We start from the raw sequence: 18,231 nt of genomic DNA on the forward strand, positions 1-18,231 counted from the left end.
CCAGTGGTGCTATCAGGCTCTGCGGCCAAGCCCCTACCCCTGGCTATGATTCACAGACAGAGCTGGTGTTGGGTGCGTTCCACATGGTGACAAAGCAGCACACTGGAGGTGGCAATGGTGGCTCAGTGGCATGATCTCAAAGCCTATTCTCTAAGCACTCTTTTCTTCAGCCAACAAAAGAAACAATACAATTACAGCTTTCCTTATAGTTCCATTCTGAGCTTACTCTCTGATCACCTCAATTGAATTTGAACTCCCATTTTTAAAAACCTCCTCCAAAAGAGAAAATTGAGGTCCACCTAGGTCAAGACCTTCCTTAAGACACCCAGTCAATAAGGGTTGGAGCCAGAATTATAAGCAAGAGGAGGGAAAAAAAAAAAAAAAAAACCATGTCTAGAGACACAAAGATGGCTGTGGCATGTCAGAGACATGAAGGGCCTAGTTACTTTAATAACCAGAGGAGTCTCCAGTCTAGGTCTGGTCATGGCAGAGCGACTGGTGGGGTGAGGGGCCATTGCTGTGCTTCTGGACCTGCGTAACTCTGATGGGGAGACCCAAGCCAAGAAGTTAGGGAAGAGCTGTCCCTTTGCCCCAGGAGACATGACCTCAGAGAAGAATGTGCAAGCAGCCCTGACTCTAATAAAAGAAAAGTTTAGCCAGGTGGATTTGGCAGTCAACTGGACAGACAGTGTAGTGGCCATCTAGACATACAACTTCAAGAAAAATCAGGCCCCTACCTTGTCAGACTTTCAGCAAGTTCTCGATGTAATCTCATAGACACATTTAATATGTTCCACCTGGTGGTTGGTGAGATGTGCCAGAATCAACCAGACCAGGGAGGCCAATGCTGGGTCATCATTAATACTGCCAGCACTGGGGCAGCCTGGGTGGCTCAGCGGTTTAGCGCCACCTTCAGCCCAGGGCATGATCCTGGAGACCCGGGATCAAGTCCCACATCAGGCTCCTTGCATGGAGCCTGCTTCTCCCTCTGCCTGTGTCTCTGCCTCTCTTTCTCTCATGAATAAATAAATTAGTAATAATAATAATAATAATAATAATAATAATAATACTGCCAGCACTGGCTGCCTTGGAGGGCCACACTGGACAAGCTGCATACTCTGCTTCCAAGTGTGTCACAGTGGGCATGACACAGCCCATTACTCAGCATCTAGCTCCCATGGTCATCCAAGTGATGGCCACTGCTCCAGACCTATTTGGCACCCTACTGCTGACCAGCCTTCCAGAAAAGTATGCAACTTTCTGGCCAACCAGGTGTCCTTCCCCAGACGACTGGGTGACCCTGCTGAGTATGCTCATCTGGTATAAGCCATCAATTGAGAGGTCATCCAGCTGGATAGAGCCATCCGCATGCAGCCTTGAAGGGAGAGGGCAGAGAAAACAAATGTTCTTCTGCTCCTCCTTCCCCTGGAGTACTGTACTGCAGCTTGGGAGGAAGTCCAGTAGACATTCCGTGACTCTGCCCAGCAGTCACACTCTGTACCTAATAAAGTCTCTACTTCTCACACAAAAAAAAGAAATAAACATACAAACAAAAGGAACACAGATCTAAAAACATTTTTGGATAGAACTGTATTAAGGAGTATCCAGCACTGAGGCTGGCTTAGAGTAGACATCCAAATATTATTCCCTCTCCTCCTACAGAAAAGTTAAACATTCTGGTCAATTGGCGGATCTCCCATATTGTGGGACCCTTCTGTCAGCAGAAATCATCATCCCTACAGAAGATTATGACAACCACCATAACAATAATATTCGCCACTCTTTACTTAATGGCCGTTCCCAACCAGATATCATTCTCAAAGCTTTAAATACAATGATCACAAAAAGGAACATCACCCCATTCATGCTGACAACCAGAAACACAATGAATGAGTTCTCCCAGTCTGGGGCCAAATCCCACGTGTTAAGGGTCGGATGACCACATAACTAATCACCAAAAACAGGACAGACTTTAGAACGAAAGGACATGCTGTGAATTATTACTTGGGGATAATGTGCAGATACCAGGACTGACTGTCCTGGACAAACTAGAACATAAAATCACTCTAGCTTAGCAACTCAAGTTCCAAGTCCCAAGAAGCCAATTCACTATTTTTCAGGGAGTAAGCATGAGTGAAAAGAAAGACATCTTTGGTGGGATACTTTGTGATTCTACGCCTTGAACACCTTGGAAGAGAATGTTATGGCACACAAGATTGAGAGAATAATGGAATTTAAACCTCTAATTCTATAGGGACAGCTGTTCCCTGGCTCACTTCTACTCTGGCCAGTAAGTCGTTTGCCACTTTGGGATCTGTGAACATGCTGTCTTCTATTCCTGAAATGCTCTCTCCACCACCCACCAAACTTTTTATCTAATTAATTTCCATTACCATTCAAGCATCAGCTTAAAGCATTACTATTTTTCAGAGAATGGTTTACCTGACCACCTCTGCACCAACCTAAATGGAATCTGTCAATGTACCTGTTCCTCTCCCTTTCATAGCTCTTACAAAATTGTCTGTTAATATATTTATTTGAATAACTTTTTAAAGTTCAACTTCCTGTAGAATATGTTTTATGAAAGAACCAAAGCAGGGACTGTATCTCTCGTGTTCATTGCTGTATCCCTAAGCACATGGTACTGTGTCTATTAGACAGATTTGTTAATTGAATGAATCAATCCATTGATAAGGAAAAGCAGCTGAATTTAAGAAACATCTACTGTGTTCCATCTAATCCTCACAGCAACTTTGGAAAATACACATAATTTCCAAGTTATAGACAGGAAAACTGAGACTCTTCAAATTATTTAGCCTGTGCAAGGTGATCCAGCGGCCAGATTACCTGAGTCAAATCTCCACTCACTTTTAGCTGTATGAAAACCCTAGAATACTGAATTAATCAAAACAAAGTAGCTTGATACAGAGTTAATCATAACAATGAATGATATCTGTAGTTCTGAATATTTTGTCCCAACTAAAGAACTCATTTTGCCCCCACCACAATAAAACCCATCTCCCGGGAGCCTGTGGAATGTCCCTGCCTACTCTCTTTTGGATTCCTCCCTCCTAGATGGGATTACATGAACCTTGCTTATTTCTGAGGATTTCATTCCTTTTCCCTGGGGTACATGCAGACTGTGCCCTTCTATTATTGTGCTAAGCACAAAAGATAAGTTAATTAACTTGCCCAATATCATGCAACCACTAAATGGCAAAGCTGGTTTTAACTCAGGTCTGCCTGACTCCTGGGTCTTAACCCCATGTTAGAATAGTAGTTAAGTCACAGCTCTTCATAATTGTGTTCTAGTCTCGACCACAAGGTCTGGTCATTGTCAATTACACTTCAATGATTCCCAAGTTGCCTCAACGTTAAAGTCTTCCCTTGACCTAAAAAGTCTTCCTTCTAACAAAGAAAGATCATCCAGAGAGATATCCTCTGGAACTGTTTCCCATGTCATATTCATTAATAGAAATGTAGACCCAAGAGACCTCACTGTGAGAGTGTCAGTCCATTTTCCATTGGTCATTCTCATCCATTATAATATGAGAGTGGTGTCCACCCAAAAAGAGGACTTTCTCTGACCTCATGTCAATCTTGGACTTACATAGCAATCCTTAAGTAAATAATAGACCTTTATTTCACAGAAAAAGCAGGAAAAGAATGCCTATTTCCTGCTTCCTATCATACAGGCCTCTGGGCATCTCCACTGAATTTCCTCTTGCTTTCTTTGTTCAAGCTTACTTTCCACTAGTTATTTTTTTCCCAGATGCATTCCTTGATGGGGTGGCAGGGGTGTGTGGGGGAGGGCAAGCTAGAGATTACCACCTGCCCCTGGGACTGCCAGGCCGGAAGAGCCTTCCCAGTGGGTGTCTCTCAGAGGAAGGAAGAGCAGATGTGTGACCTGAAATGAACTGGGTTTGGGGCAAAAGCCTCAGGTGTCTCTGGCACCTGCTGCTTCCAGGGAGTACCTATTAGCTGCTATTGCCCAATGAGTAGATGCCACAGAAAAACTTTGTAAATCACTAAATGTAGTAGATCTTAGAAGATGTCTTGTAAGTTTTCTCTGCCTGTTCAAGGTGGCCAAGACACTGAGATACTCTAGAAATTTAAAATATTACATCACACACACACACACACACACACACACACACGTTTCCAAAAGCTAAATATTTTTATTTCTTCCTGGTGCATTTTTAATTTTGCAAATGTTTCTCCAATGGTTGTGTATTACTTTCATGATGATACTGGTTTACAATTATTAATCAAAATAAGGTATTTTTACTCACAATACGGCTTGATAAGCTAATTAAAATGTCAAGTTTAATAATAGTTTGAGGAGGTACAGAACACTCACAGAAGAAGATATACAAATCTATTCTCTGATAAAAATTGAATGATGACACTTAATTTTATACAACCACCATGCAGAACCACAATAGTTTCTCATGGCTCTTATAATAAAATTCTAAATCCTCATCATGGCCCACAAGGCCCAATGTAATCTGGCCCTCACTACCATCTTTGATCACACCTTCTGCCATTCACCTTCTTACTCACTGAAATTGGTTTCTCGAATATGACAGCCTGTCCCTGTCTCAGGCCATTTACACAAACTGTTCACTTTGCCTGGAACACTCTGCCCTCCTGCCTGCACATGACATCTCCTTGAATGGATACTCAAGTCCCAGCTCAAATGCCACCTCCTTAGCAAGCCTTTCCTGATTACCCAAGCCAAATCAGCCTCTTCCCATGTTCGCCACAGTCACCATCTGGAACAATGCCTGTCTCATTTTCTTGATATTTATTACCATCAGATATTATCTTGTTCAGGGCCCCTGGGTGGCTCAGTTGGTTAAGTGTCTGCCTTGGGCTCAGGTCATGATCCCAGGGTCCTGGGATTAAGCCCCACAACCGGCTCCCTGCTCAATGGGGAGTCTGCTTCTCCCTCTCTTCCCTGCTTATGCTCTCTCTCACTATCTCTCTTGCTATCTCTGTCTTCTCTCAAATACATAAATAAAATCTTTTTTTAAATAAATTATCTTGTTCACTTATTGTTCCAAACTGTTATACATTTTAATAGAACATATAATCATGATTCTCATATACATATAAAATGAACATGTATCAGAGATTTTATTTAACTCAAAAACTCATGAGGTAACCAGTGAAATGTTACAACCAGTTCAACAGAGAAGTCCAAGTGCCACACACTGATATTCAGCTACGGAATGCTCAGATCAACTTATAAGCTGATGTTAAACCAGAAAAAAATAAAACTGACAGGGTGATAATCAAATGCATTCCACCAGACACAGTGTGCATTTTTATGGACAGGAATTAACTGCATTACTAACAGTTTTCTACAACTTCTATGTCTATACAGTTGTAAAATGGCCTGGTTGTAGATAAAGACTCCATCCCCACCTCTGTAGTATCAAATAATCTCCAGAGACCCCAGATTCACAGAAAGGATATTCAGCAATCTCTTCTGCCCGTTTCAAACCCCTCCACATTTTTTCCTTTTATTGTCTATTACTCTCTAAAATTACCTCGTTCCTTTAGTTGTTCCTTTTTCTCATTTCTCTGCCCTGGAATGTAAGTTTCATGAGAGCAGAAACTGCCCACCTTATTCATCAAGTTTTCCCAAAAAACTTGTATTCAGAAACATTGTTGAATAAATAAGTGACTAATAATTATTTGAAAACAATGAGTCATGCTCATTTCTTAAAATGCAAATTAAAATATAACATCACTTCTTCTCTTTCCTATTTGCCAAGAACAACAAAAGGTTCCATCAAGTTCTGCTGAGTCTATAAAAAGGAGGCATCATGGACTGTCAGCAGTCAGCACCACCACCACTCCCTTCTAAGGCATGACCTGCATTTCCTAAAATCTCCTTCCTAGGCGGTTCAGAGTTAGAGTCTCCCAAAGGGAAGAACTCATGGAAATATGCAGAAGCCAGAAGTGAAGCAGAAGCCAGGGAACCCTAGGGGCCAGAGGCAGTGACTTTTTGGACCTGCCCATAAGCTCCCACTCTGCAATCATGGTGACAGGTGGTAGTAGACTCTCCAACATCTCCATGAGCTTTGACCTCTCTACCCGCCCTGGGCTGAAGTCATTAGCAATAGATCTTCCCAACTTCTGGTACACCCTTCCCACACTCCTGTAAGCCTAATTCCTCGAAGCTCTCTTCCCTAGGAAATTTGTAGTAAGTAGTTTAATTTTCTTGACCAAACCCAGACTGATATGGAAGGGTTACACACACTGCTGGGGTAAATACCTTTCTCGTTCATTCAACAAGTATGCATTAAGTAGTTACTGGGTCTTGGAGAACAGTAATAGGTGAAAAGTTCACAACTTGACTCAGTTACTCCACTCCTAAGAATTAATCCTGGACTAATTGCTAAGGAAGCAATCATTAATCCAGACAAAGATCTAGGTTTATGTAAAAGGATGTTAGTGGGAGCAAGAGTAATACCTTTTTCCCAAATAAGATGAAAAAGTCCAACAACAGAGAAGTAGTTTAAAATTTAAGGTGTATTCAGAAAGTAAAATATTATTATATGAGTCAGAAAGGGTTTAATTACTTTATGACACAGTAAGACTACCACAACTAAAGTTAGGTGAAACTGCCATATATCAAATAATGTACAAAGTATTTTGATTTGCTAAAATAAAAAATAAAATGAATGCCATACTCTGTGGTACATTATCTTTGTGACTTTGAGCAGATCAGTTAACTTCCTGAAAACCAGTTTCCATACCTGTCAGGTGGAGATCGTAACACCTGCCATGGCTTTCCTAAAGAGTCAGACGATACAAGGGTTTTATCTGAAGCACCAGACCAACATAAGGGGCCCTACGCACTGCACGCTCACTGCACAGCAGGAAGAGGACAGCAGAGTGGTGAGTGCTGAGCCCTCAGGAGCCAGGGACCAGGGTTCAAATCTCAGTTTCGCCACTAACAGTGTTACATTAGGAAAGTCACTCTGCCTCTTGCCTCAGTTTTTGCATCTGAAAAATAGGCTTAAAACCAAAATTATTTCATATTGTTACTATGGAAACTAAGTCAGATAACTTATGCAATGTTTAGGACAGCACTCGGCACATGTAAAAGTAAACAGATGCGGTATCTTCCTCTAGGGTTGATTAACTTGTCCAGCATCATCTAGTTAATACTGATACTATAGCCACAGGCATATAAATTGCAATATTAACATTTGCATTTTATGTACTCTCTCTCTCCTCAGATCGTTACCACAACACAAGGAAGTGGGCACTGTCACCCCAATCCTACAATCGAGGCATCTGGAGCTCAATAAAGTTGTGACCTGCCCAAAGGCACATAGCTGGAAAATGGAAGAGTAATTTCAGGTTTCTGGTAACACTGTGACTCTTTGCATTATTCTAAGTTCCAATATTGTGGGATCTTTTTCCCCCTCAGACCTCAAGAACCAGCTCTTAAGCATTATTATCACGCTATCCCATAGTACCTAGTGTGGTGCCTGGCTACCCATAAGCCCCAATACGTGAAGGTCAAATGAATAAAGAAATGCATGCATGCCAAGTCAATGGGGGAAAGACAAAATAATCTTCTCCTACCTATTAAGGCCTTTTTTTTTTTTAATAACAAGAATAAATGCTGAGATAACTAGCCGTGAAAACAGTAACCACTCAGCTCCCGGCCAACTACTGTAATCTCCCTGACTAGTCTCGCATCAACTTCAGTCAATAGTGCAATCCTATGGCACATTAAGCTTAGAATTTGATCCAAAAGAAACACAATCAGTAGGTGCATAGGCAGTTGTTCTGATTAAATACAGTCTGCTGGAATTAAAATACCATAGGCTGTTTGCAGAGCTCCTTGGGTTTAATTAAATGAACCCCATTTTAATAGCAAAGATACCACAATGTATTCTTCAGGCTCAGTGGAGTGACAAATGTAATTAGTCCATGATGTGTGTGGCTTATCTGCATCCAGTTGTGGAAATTACAAGATGATCAATTGAAGCTGCCCAACCTAATTCCTTGAAGTCTCATTTGGTGGACTGAGGTAGGCACTTCTCCTTGCATCAGCCTTCAGAGAGCAATTTATCTCACCAACATTCCCACTGGAAGGGAATTAACATTTGTTACCAGCTGATTATGTACTGGTAACACAGTACTGGACTCTGAGCTCTGGCATTTGCATAGACCATCTCTGTCAGTCCTCCCCGTGACCACAACTTGACAAATGTGCAAACTAAGGCTCAGAGAGGTTACGTGACTTATTCTGACAGGAATCCGGAATGTGGCAGAGCTTGGATTCAAACCTGGAGTTGCCTGGTTTCAAAGACATTGGGGATGGCAGGGCAGGTAAAGGAATGCCTGCTTGCATTCAAGTCCTGGCTCCTGTACATAATAAGAGCGTTGGCAAGTTCCTTAAATTTGTCCATTTTTGGTAGTCTCATCTGCCAAGTGTATATCATAGTAGTACCTATTTCATAAAATAGGCATGAAAAGTTAGTCAGACTGCATGAAGAGCAAGAAGTTGTTATTAGGTGTTAACAGTATGCTGACATACATCTCTGAGGGGTCAGAGAAATGAGCAAGTAGGGTCCAGAGAGTTCACATGTTGGATGACGCCACAGATAGTAAGTTCCAGAGCAAGGATCCCTTAAACACTCAACCAAATGCCACAGATTTCCATTTTACCTCCGCTAATCCTCAGAACCAACCAGCTAGATGGGGAGCACAGAAGCCCTACAGAAGGAGACTGACTGGGCTCAGAGCAAGGAGGTGATCGGACTATGACATTCATACCTTGGAACAAAGAGGCAAGCTTAGCCTTCTGCCCCACAATGTCTGTGACACTGGTGCTGTGAAGGCTGAGTGAATGGTTATGACGGTTGAGATCCAAATGCCAGCTCTGCAGCTTATTGACCATGAGAGCCAATTCTCTCACCTGCAGGGCAGAGACAGCAGGAGTCCCCTACTCATACTATCATTCTACGTGTTAAATAAGTTATCACTGGGGAAGTGCTTAGCACTGTGCTGGACACAATTTTGCCTTGCCGTAGCAACACTTGCTGTTGCACTATCTCTGCATGGGAACACAACAGTTCTTATCTTCTGTGAATTAAATGACTTAATCCATGTAAAATGCTTAGCATGGTGTCAGTATATGGTGGAAGTGCTAGGTCATGCTGTTTGTCTTCGTCATTTAGTGGCAATGATGGTGATGGTGGTGATAGTAAGCCATCAAAGTACAAATCTCCCATAGAAATAATCCTCCCTAGATTGTTACCAGACCTTCACACCCTAACCTAAAGGTATTTTTGTTTATTTTGGCTCTCTTCCTGAAAAATTTACTTGTTCACTCCTGGGGGAAAAGAGAATAGTGATAATTCTACCCATTACTGTCAATAACGAGGAGAGTCCATCTTGCTAAGGATACAGAAAGACAAAGTTCACCCACTTAGTCTTCACCTCCTAGAGCTGTCGTGAGGACAAAACAGGACAATTTCCTGGAAGATCGTGGCTTTGGAGGATGCACCAGAACATCCCAGTGCTCCACAGAAAACACTAGTGTTACAGGATATCACAGCAAGTGATCCAAAGGTCTTTCAGCTCTAACACTCTTCAAATGGAAGACTGTTTGCCTGCAGATTTGTTTGTATGCTGTCTTGGGATGGTGTTGAAGACAACAGCTCTTGGACAGCAGTGCCCCCTAATGATCCCAGACCAATTTAAGACATTACAAGTCCAAAATCCTAACCCAAGAAATTGATGCTCACATGACCTACCCCAGTTAACTCAAAAATGACTTAGTTCTTTTTAATTCTATCCAGTTGTATGCCAGACACTGTGCAGAAAAGCAAAAGATTCAGAAAATGAGGTGCCTCTAGTGCTGCTTCAAGAACTAACCCCTGTGTCTTCCTTTGGCGGCGATGCATGCCTCTCACCCTGCCTCTCTGCGCTCAGCCACACTGACCTTCTTTTCATTACCTGCAACAACCGCTCTTCTGACCTCAGAATCCACAACCTTTGTTTCCTCTTTCTGAATGGCTCTCTTACACTTTCCCTCTGCTCCTCAGGGCTTCTCCATCTTATCATCAGTCATCTTTCAGGTCTCCCACAAATGTCACAGAAAAGTCTGACCCCAAGCCTATGGTGAGGACATGCCTTCCTGTCACCTCTGTCTATGCCTTCATTTTGTCTCGCAAGCTTTATTGCCACCACAATTACACCACTGACTGCGCCACTGGGTGTAATGTCTACTGCAGCTGCCCAACCAGACAGTAAGCTCCATGAGGGCAAACAGACACCTGTATCTCTAGCCCCTACTACAGCATAGCAACACTCCTTAAAATTGTGTTTACTTATTTCAATAATCACAACAGAGTGTGAGATATTTTGGTATTTGAGTTTATTCTGTTTCTATTTTCTTTTTCAGAAAAGGAATAGTGGCAGATTAAATTCCTTACAATCCAGTATTAAAAAGTACCAATATGCCTGTTTTCAAAATATCTTATTAAAATAAATTCACTTGCACTGTGAATCGGTTTAAGGACCAATACTGCACAGAGATAAAGCCCCATGGGTTTTGGCAGTACCAACTGATGTTACAATCCATTCACTCTTTGACCCATTAATTCTATTTCCAGAAATCTATCCTGATAAAGCATGAAATGACAAATACACTTGATGGGATGAGCACTGGGTGATATGCTATATGTTGACAAATTGAACTCCAATAAAAAAAATGAAATGACGAATGCATATGGTCATTAATTGTAGCACTGTCTGTAAGTAAAAACATCAAAGACAAATAGTCAGCCATACAGAATGGCTCAATAAGCCACAGTACATATGCACAATGGAGTACAGTTGACCCTTGAACAATGCAGGAGTTAGGGGTGCCAATCCTTTCCCCATGCAGTCAAAAATCTGCATATAACTTTGCCTCCCTGAAAACATAAAAATCTGCATATAACTTTGACTCCCTGAAAACATAAGTATTAATAGCTTACTGTTGACTAGAAGCCTTACTGATATCATAAATAGTCAATTAGCACATATTTTATATGTTGTATGTATTATATACTGAATTCATCTAATAAAGTAAGCTAGAGAAAAGAAAATATTATTTATTAAGAAAATCATAAGGGTGAGCCACTGGGTGGCTCAGTTGGTTGAACACACAACTCTTGATTTCCACTCAGGTCATGATCTCAGGGTCTTGAGATTGAGCCACACATCCAGCTCTGTGCTCAGCGCTGAGTCTGCTTGTCCTGCTTGTCCACCTTTCTCTGCTCCTCCCTGCATCTGCTCTCTCTCACTCTCTTTCTCTCTTTCAAATAAATAAAATCTCTTTTAAAAAATCATAAAGGAGAAAAAATACTTTTACAGTACTGTATTGTATCTATTGAAAAAAATCTGTGTATAAGTGGACTCATGCATGCTAAACCTGTGTTGCTCAGGGGTCAGCTGTACTATGTGGTCACAAAAAAAACCAAAAAAAATGAGGACAATCTCTACACGGTAATACAGAGAGTTTGTGAAGGTATACAGCTAAGTGAAAATAAGAATGTATAGAAGAGTCATAAAATACTCCCTTTTGGGGCATTTGGTAGCTCAGTCAGTTGAGCATCTGACTATTGATTTCAGCTCAGGTCATGATCTCAGGGTCATGGGATGGAGCCCCAGGTCATGGTCCAAGTTCAGTGAGGAGTATGCTTGAGATTCTCTCTCTCTCTCCCTCTTCCCTTCCCCACTCATACGTGCTCTCTCTAAATAAATAGATAAAATCTTTTTTAAAAACATGCTACCTTTTATCTAAGGGAAAAATAAGAATCTCTATGTTGCATACATCTGCAAAAATAACAACAACAACAGAATATAGGAAATAAAAGCAAGAAATTGACAAAAGTGGTCACCTTATAGGAAATGTACTGGGGAATGTGTGGAAGGGAAAGAGAAGCAAACTTCCTTTCTATGCTGTTATGCCCCATGAATAATGTCAGTTCATTACCTATTAAAAGTAAAGCTAATTTTTAAAAGCATTTCTAAGACTGAAAATAAACCAAGACAAATAAATCTAACCATATATCAATTTAGTAACATAACCACACAGAAAAACGATTATTTTTCCCCCCAAGATGCTCTGACCACAGTATTTTGACTGAACAACTTTAGTGGGATATGCTCCATGGGTAAAAAGAACTACAAAGAAACATCAACCAAACCTATTTTATGTTATTAATAAAATTCATATCATTATTTTGAAACTATTTTCTTACACTGCACAATAAAGCAAATGAGGAATTATATTAATGATGGTCTAAGAAAACCTAAGATTCAATTACAAAATAAAAAATTAACTATAAAAGTAACATTGAAATTGAAGTGAAAATGTTAAATGAATGAATGGTTTTATTAACTGTAGATGATCTATCTTAGCCCACTGAAATGGCCTAGCAACAATGTCAGCCATCACAATAATCACTCCAGTCACTTAGGTTACACTCTATACAATCAGGATTTCTTGGAGAACTGGCTGCTTTCAGGACTGGATCAGGGAAGGTACAAGGTGAGCTTGGAACATGCTGTCATGTTCAAAAGCAAAGAAGCTTTCAAATAGTAATTGGGTATGTCCAAAGGATACAAGATCCAGATGAAAGTAGCTCATGCTGCCCTAGAATGTGATGACTGGAGCACTAAAAAGCAGTGATTATAATGGATTGAAACACATTGGTTCTACCAGAGTCGTTGAGTCCATAAATAATTCTCAAAACAGAGAAACCTAGGAATAAAAATTCATTTGTCACTATTTGAGGTGGTCATTAAAGAAACATCATCCTTTGCAAATTGCTAAAGAGAAGTAATTAAGTACTCACCCTGCCTTGTCGGTAAAAACTGTATATCAGGGCAAATGGACCCACTGATGACAGAAAGATCTGTTTCATGGAAGAATGTCAAGCAATAAATGCAAAAGGAATGTGAGAATTATAAAGTCAGCACTGCACCACTGTTCTTGGGCTTGGAAGCTGCTCTGCTAGCACAGAAAGGCAGGTAATTAAGTGCAGTCCAAGAAGGATCAGAGAAAGCTTCGAGGGAGTCTACATGGGCCGAAGCTTGAATGTGAGCAGAGAATAAGAATGCAAGAGAAGGGCTTGTCAGAAGTAAGGATATGCAGGAAGCCTGGAAAAGCTTAAGGATCTGCACTGATATTGGAGGGGATTGCTACCCACTAAAGAGATCCAGAGTCAGCACAAAAGCTGAAAAATGCAGAGAATCAAAATTATCCTTAGACAATCCCTTTTGCAGGAGCTGTGTTGTGACCCACAATGTGGCCTCTCAGGAAGCCCAGCACAGACAGTTTCTCTGCAGAGTTTGGATCACATCATGACTTGAGAAATGTGAGGTAGTCAGCAACTGAGGGTGACAGCACGCTCGGAGAGTTACATGGTATCAGAAGCTTGCTGAGGCCTGTCACCCATCTTCTGCTTTTTTGGGGACATACGGCACATTTAGTAAATTAACTGCCCATTACTGACACAGTTTGTTTATACTGTTCACTATTATCCCCATCTCTTCTTGCTCACTCGTAGTCAAAACCACCTACATCCTCCACCTCTGATGCTGAGTAGTCCTGCCCATGAGTATTCACATGAGAAGAGGTGAGAGGCCAGAGACGAGACTGGAGAAGTGGGCAGAAGTCATATCAGGAACCGGGGAGGGTGATAAACGAAGCAGTTTGTACTCTGGGTAGGAGGAAAGCTGCTGGAGAGTTTCAAGTAGGATATGGCATGAGATGTGAGCTTTGAAAAGATGGCTCTGGCTTCGTTGTGAAAAAGGACATAGAGGCCTAATGGGAATCTGGGTTGGGCTAAGGATGTAGACAAGTAAGAAAGTGGTTGCCACCATTTGTTTAAATGGCTTATTTTTCAGGTCTTCTTTAAGAGGCCAAGAATCACATGAACTGGCTGTGAATGCCAAGTCGTAGATGGGAAGGGAAAAGTGGATGCCAGCTTTAGGACCCCAGGGCACAAAGGATAGGTTATTTAGGGATCTAGATTCTTCAGCCACAGAAAGCTAGCGGGTGAGAAGTGGTTGGTTCCCACTAAACTCCCCCGGGTAAATGAAGGGAACCAAAAGATGTTTCTTCCCAATAACTGACCATAGTAGTAGAAATTACAAATGGGGCCAGGAAGTGGTCTCTTTCACTTCAATCCACCTAGAATACATTCAAAATACCTGCCAATTGCAAAAACAAACCTCAAAATTCTAAACAGTCTATTTAGCATGTATCCACTCGTTCAGCAAACTATCAGCAAAGCATAACACTATAGGTTAAGTTTACAAAAACTAGAAATTAGCCCCCCGGGAATAAAGTCCTGACAAATGAGATACATAAGTGAACAGGAAATTCAGAACAAGGGGGATGGGTGCTCTGAGGTGGGGGTGAGTAGAGCCAAGACTATGACTTCAGTGACCCTGGGAGGCCACACCTGATGGAGGCAAACAGGCTACTTAACTTACTACAGTCAAAATACCATTAAGCGTGAAGTACGAAAAATAGAAGAATTCTGGTGGATTTCATTTCCAGCTTGCCTCACCAGCAAACAAATATGTTTCTAGTTTCCAGACTTATTGTTAAAAATATTCCTAAAGTGAAGAAGACCACCGTGATGGTTAGCAGCTACAGTAAAATGAATGAAATTGAATTATTCAATGGCATGGTAGTCCCCTCTTACCCACAGGGAATACATTCCAAGATCTCCAATAGATGCCTGAAACTATAGACAATGCCCAATCCTCCACAGACTACATTTTCTTTCTATACATAGATAAGAGATTATGCATACGTAAGAGATTAACACCAATGACTAATAACAAAATAGAACAATTATAACAATATACTGTAATCAAAGTTGTGGGAATGTGATCTCTCTCTCTCTCAAAGTATCTTATTAAATTGTACTCACCCTTCTTCTGGGGATGATGTGAGATGATCAAATGCCTCCATGATGAGGTGAAGTGAGGTCAATGACGTGGGTATTGTCACATAGCATTAGGCTGCTGTTTACCTTTAGATGATATGTCAGAGGGAGGATCATCTGCTTCCGGAAGGTGGCTGACCATGGGTAACTGAAACTGCAGCTTGGGGGTGGGAGGACCACTGTAGATATCATGTAACTCAAAGAATTTTTTCAGGAATTTGAGAGCTACAGGTAGGAATGCCTACTTTACTCTGCGCCTGAATGCTAAAATAAGTAGTGATGGCTGATAGATACATAAGTGATAAAGACATTGCTAGGCAGAAAAGACAACAAATTCCCCCCTTCTGTGTCTCTGATATGGTCTTTGCTGCATGGTTATTTGCTTTCTTCAAAATACTTAATCCAAGAAAAATATATCTCAGTTAATATAAAAATTCTGGTGGGTTTGGATCTAGTAGGATACAATATTGTACAGAAACACACTTCACATCCAAATGCCCATCAATTCATGAATGCATTTACAAAATGCAGTATTATCCATATAATTGAATACCACTTGGCAATTAAAAGCAGCAGACTATGATTTACATTATAATATGGATGAACCTCAAATATTAAGCTAAGTTTAAGAACCTAAATGCAAAAAAACTATATATACCACTTACATGGAATGTCTAAAATGACTACATATTTCATCTATGAGCAATGTCTTTAGAGGTGCCTGGGTGGCTCAGTGGTTGAGCATCTGCCTTTGACTCAGGTCATGATTCCAGGGTCCTGGGATTGAATCCTGCGTCAGGCTCCCCACAGGGAACCTGCTTCTCCCTCTGCCTATGTCTCTGCCTCTCTCTGTGGTGTCTCTCATATATATAAATAAAACCTTTTTAAAAAGTCTTTAGAAGGCAAATCTGTACAGACAAAAATCAGATCATGAATGCTCATAAGTAGGAGTGAAGCAGGAATTAAATGCAAATAGGCACAAGAGAACTTCTTGGAGTGATGGAAATGTTTCAAAATGGATTGTGGTGGTGATTGCCTAACTCTACAAATTTACTAAGATAATTAAACTGAACACTTGTAATGAGTGAATTTTATGTTATGAAAACTATAATCTAATCAAGCCATTAAAACACACAAACACACATGCACTTCATACATTTTTAATCCCAGATAAATAGGAAATATTTGAAGATAATGCCATTTAGCTACCTTACACTGAGCATATACTCAAGAGCCAAGTACTTTTATCTCTGTTCCAGAAAACCACCTTCACACAGGTAATGCAATTAGCCCAGGGACACAGACCAGAGCCAAGCTGAGTTAGCAATGGAAGCCAATTGGGTCCACCTCTAAATTTTGTACACAATTTCTCTCATTATGCCCTGAAAACAGAAAAATACAGCCGCCCCATATTCACATGGTGTAGTCAAAGTAAGAAATTAGATTCCCCCTGCACCAGCTTCCTTCCTCTTTTTCCCTGCTCTGGTCAGGCTCTGCTCCCTTGGTCTTCTGGCTACTGCCTTGGTATCTGCTCTAAGTCAGAACTGAGCCATTTCTGTGCTCAGAAAGCGGGTTCTGATGCAGAACCATAGGCTTGAGCCCTTCCCTACCCAGCCTGTAAAGCATCCTTGCGCACTGCTCCCCCTCTGCTGCTGCACAACCCTGCACTGTTTTGCAGTGTTCTGCTTCTCCTTCTCACTGTTCTTTGAAGGTGATGGCCATCATCACATCTCTTTGCCCCTTGTCCATGTAGCTCCTCTTACCTGACATGCCTGACCTCTCCTTGGCCCAGCCAAGTATTGGCAAACTCCTGTTCTTTTAAAACCATGAACAAATATCACAATCTTAGGAGAGCCTTCCCTGATTCTCTAAGCATAGTTATTCCAGATGGCTTGTGCATACATTGCTCATTTTCTTCAGTCTCTTAAATAGCATTTAAATACATTTACCCACTATAAGTCTAATGTATTTATTATATTTTCTTTATAACTATAGCAGACATCATTAAAGAGATTACTTGGATTCAAATCCCTATCCCATCACTTAGTAGATCTGTGACTTTGGACAGATTATGTAAACTCTTGATACACTGATTTTCCCAAGAGTTAAATGAAACCAATGAAAGAATATACTTTATGGGTATTTATAAGAATTAAATGTACTCATAACTGGGGTGCCTGGGTGGCTCAGTCAGTTAAGCATCTGCCTTTAGCTCAAGTCAAGATCCCAGGGTCCCGGGATCAAGCCCCACATTGGGCTTCCCTGCTCAGTAGGGAGTCTGCTTTTCCCTCTCCCTCTGCCTGCAGCTCACCCTTCTTGTGCTCTCTGCTCCTTCTTTTTGACTGATAAATAGATAGATAAATAAATCTTTAAAAAAATAAAAATAAATATATTAATAATCATTAAGGAAAAAAATATATCTTCTGGTCCAAAGTAAACGCTTAATAAATATTAGCTAATAATATTAATATCTACTATTATAGTAAGGACTCAATATATATGAACTGAATAAATGAGAGAGAGGTGGAGGAAAAGAAGGAAGAAAGGAAGAAGAAGAAGGCAGAGGCCCCTCATAGCATGGAGAACATCACAAGTTTTATACTCAGTAGCCCCGAATCTTTGCCCTGTTGCTTGTACGCTGGGTAATCCTGAACAAGTTATTTGGCTTCCATGTGCTTCAAGATGAATGTAAATATTCTCTTGGATAACACATGTAAAATACTTACCATGCAGGACCTAGCCCATAGTTAAGTAACGATGAAGAAAAAGAGAAAGTTTTGTGAGAAAAAAAAATCCTCTGCTTAACTTCTTTATTTATCTTTAGGCAAAGGCCACCTGAACACTTCTTTAACCATCCTGCATTTATACACTGTAGGGTGCTGCCTGAAAGCCCAGGACTCCAGGATGGCTGAGAGAGGTGGATTGTGAAACATAATGATCTAGTCTCAATCTCATTTCCATTCTGTCCCAAAGCTCATGGGTGTTACAGAAAAGTTTCTTCCAACATGGTCATCTCCAATGAATCTTAATTTGGTTTTTTGCCCACTTCCTCATGAGAACAGCATTAAGAGCACAGAGAATATAGTTCAATGAAAAAAACTAGCCAAAAAGCAATGAAGAAATTCTCAGCAAAATATTAGCAAACCAAAATATTAACAGATATTAGCAAAATATTAGCAAACCAGATAGAAAAAAATTTTAACATCTTGACCAAATGGGTTTTGTCAAAGGAAAACAAGGC

The 18,231-nt window shown here is 40.8% G+C and overlaps 1 long non-coding RNA gene and 1 pseudogene across 1 annotated transcript; both read left to right on the top strand.

The window, feature by feature from the left end:
• The first annotated feature begins 429 nt into the window (after window positions 1–429).
• Window positions 430–1,380, top strand: LOC140603413 (3-hydroxyacyl-CoA dehydrogenase type-2-like; annotated as a pseudogene).
• A 739-nt stretch (window positions 1,381–2,119) lies between these two features.
• LOC140603414 (uncharacterized) lies at window positions 2,120–7,363 on the top strand. The gene is made up of 2 exons (XR_012006398.1): window positions 2,120–2,290; window positions 7,257–7,363. It is a non-coding gene; the product is annotated as an uncharacterized lncRNA (long non-coding RNA).
• The last annotated feature ends 10,868 nt before the right edge of the window (window positions 7,364–18,231 follow it).

The sequence above is a fragment of the Canis lupus genome, chromosome 14 (assembly GCF_048164855.1).
Source record: "Canis lupus baileyi chromosome 14, mCanLup2.hap1, whole genome shotgun sequence".
Lineage (NCBI taxonomy): Eukaryota > Metazoa > Chordata > Mammalia > Carnivora > Canidae > Canis > Canis lupus.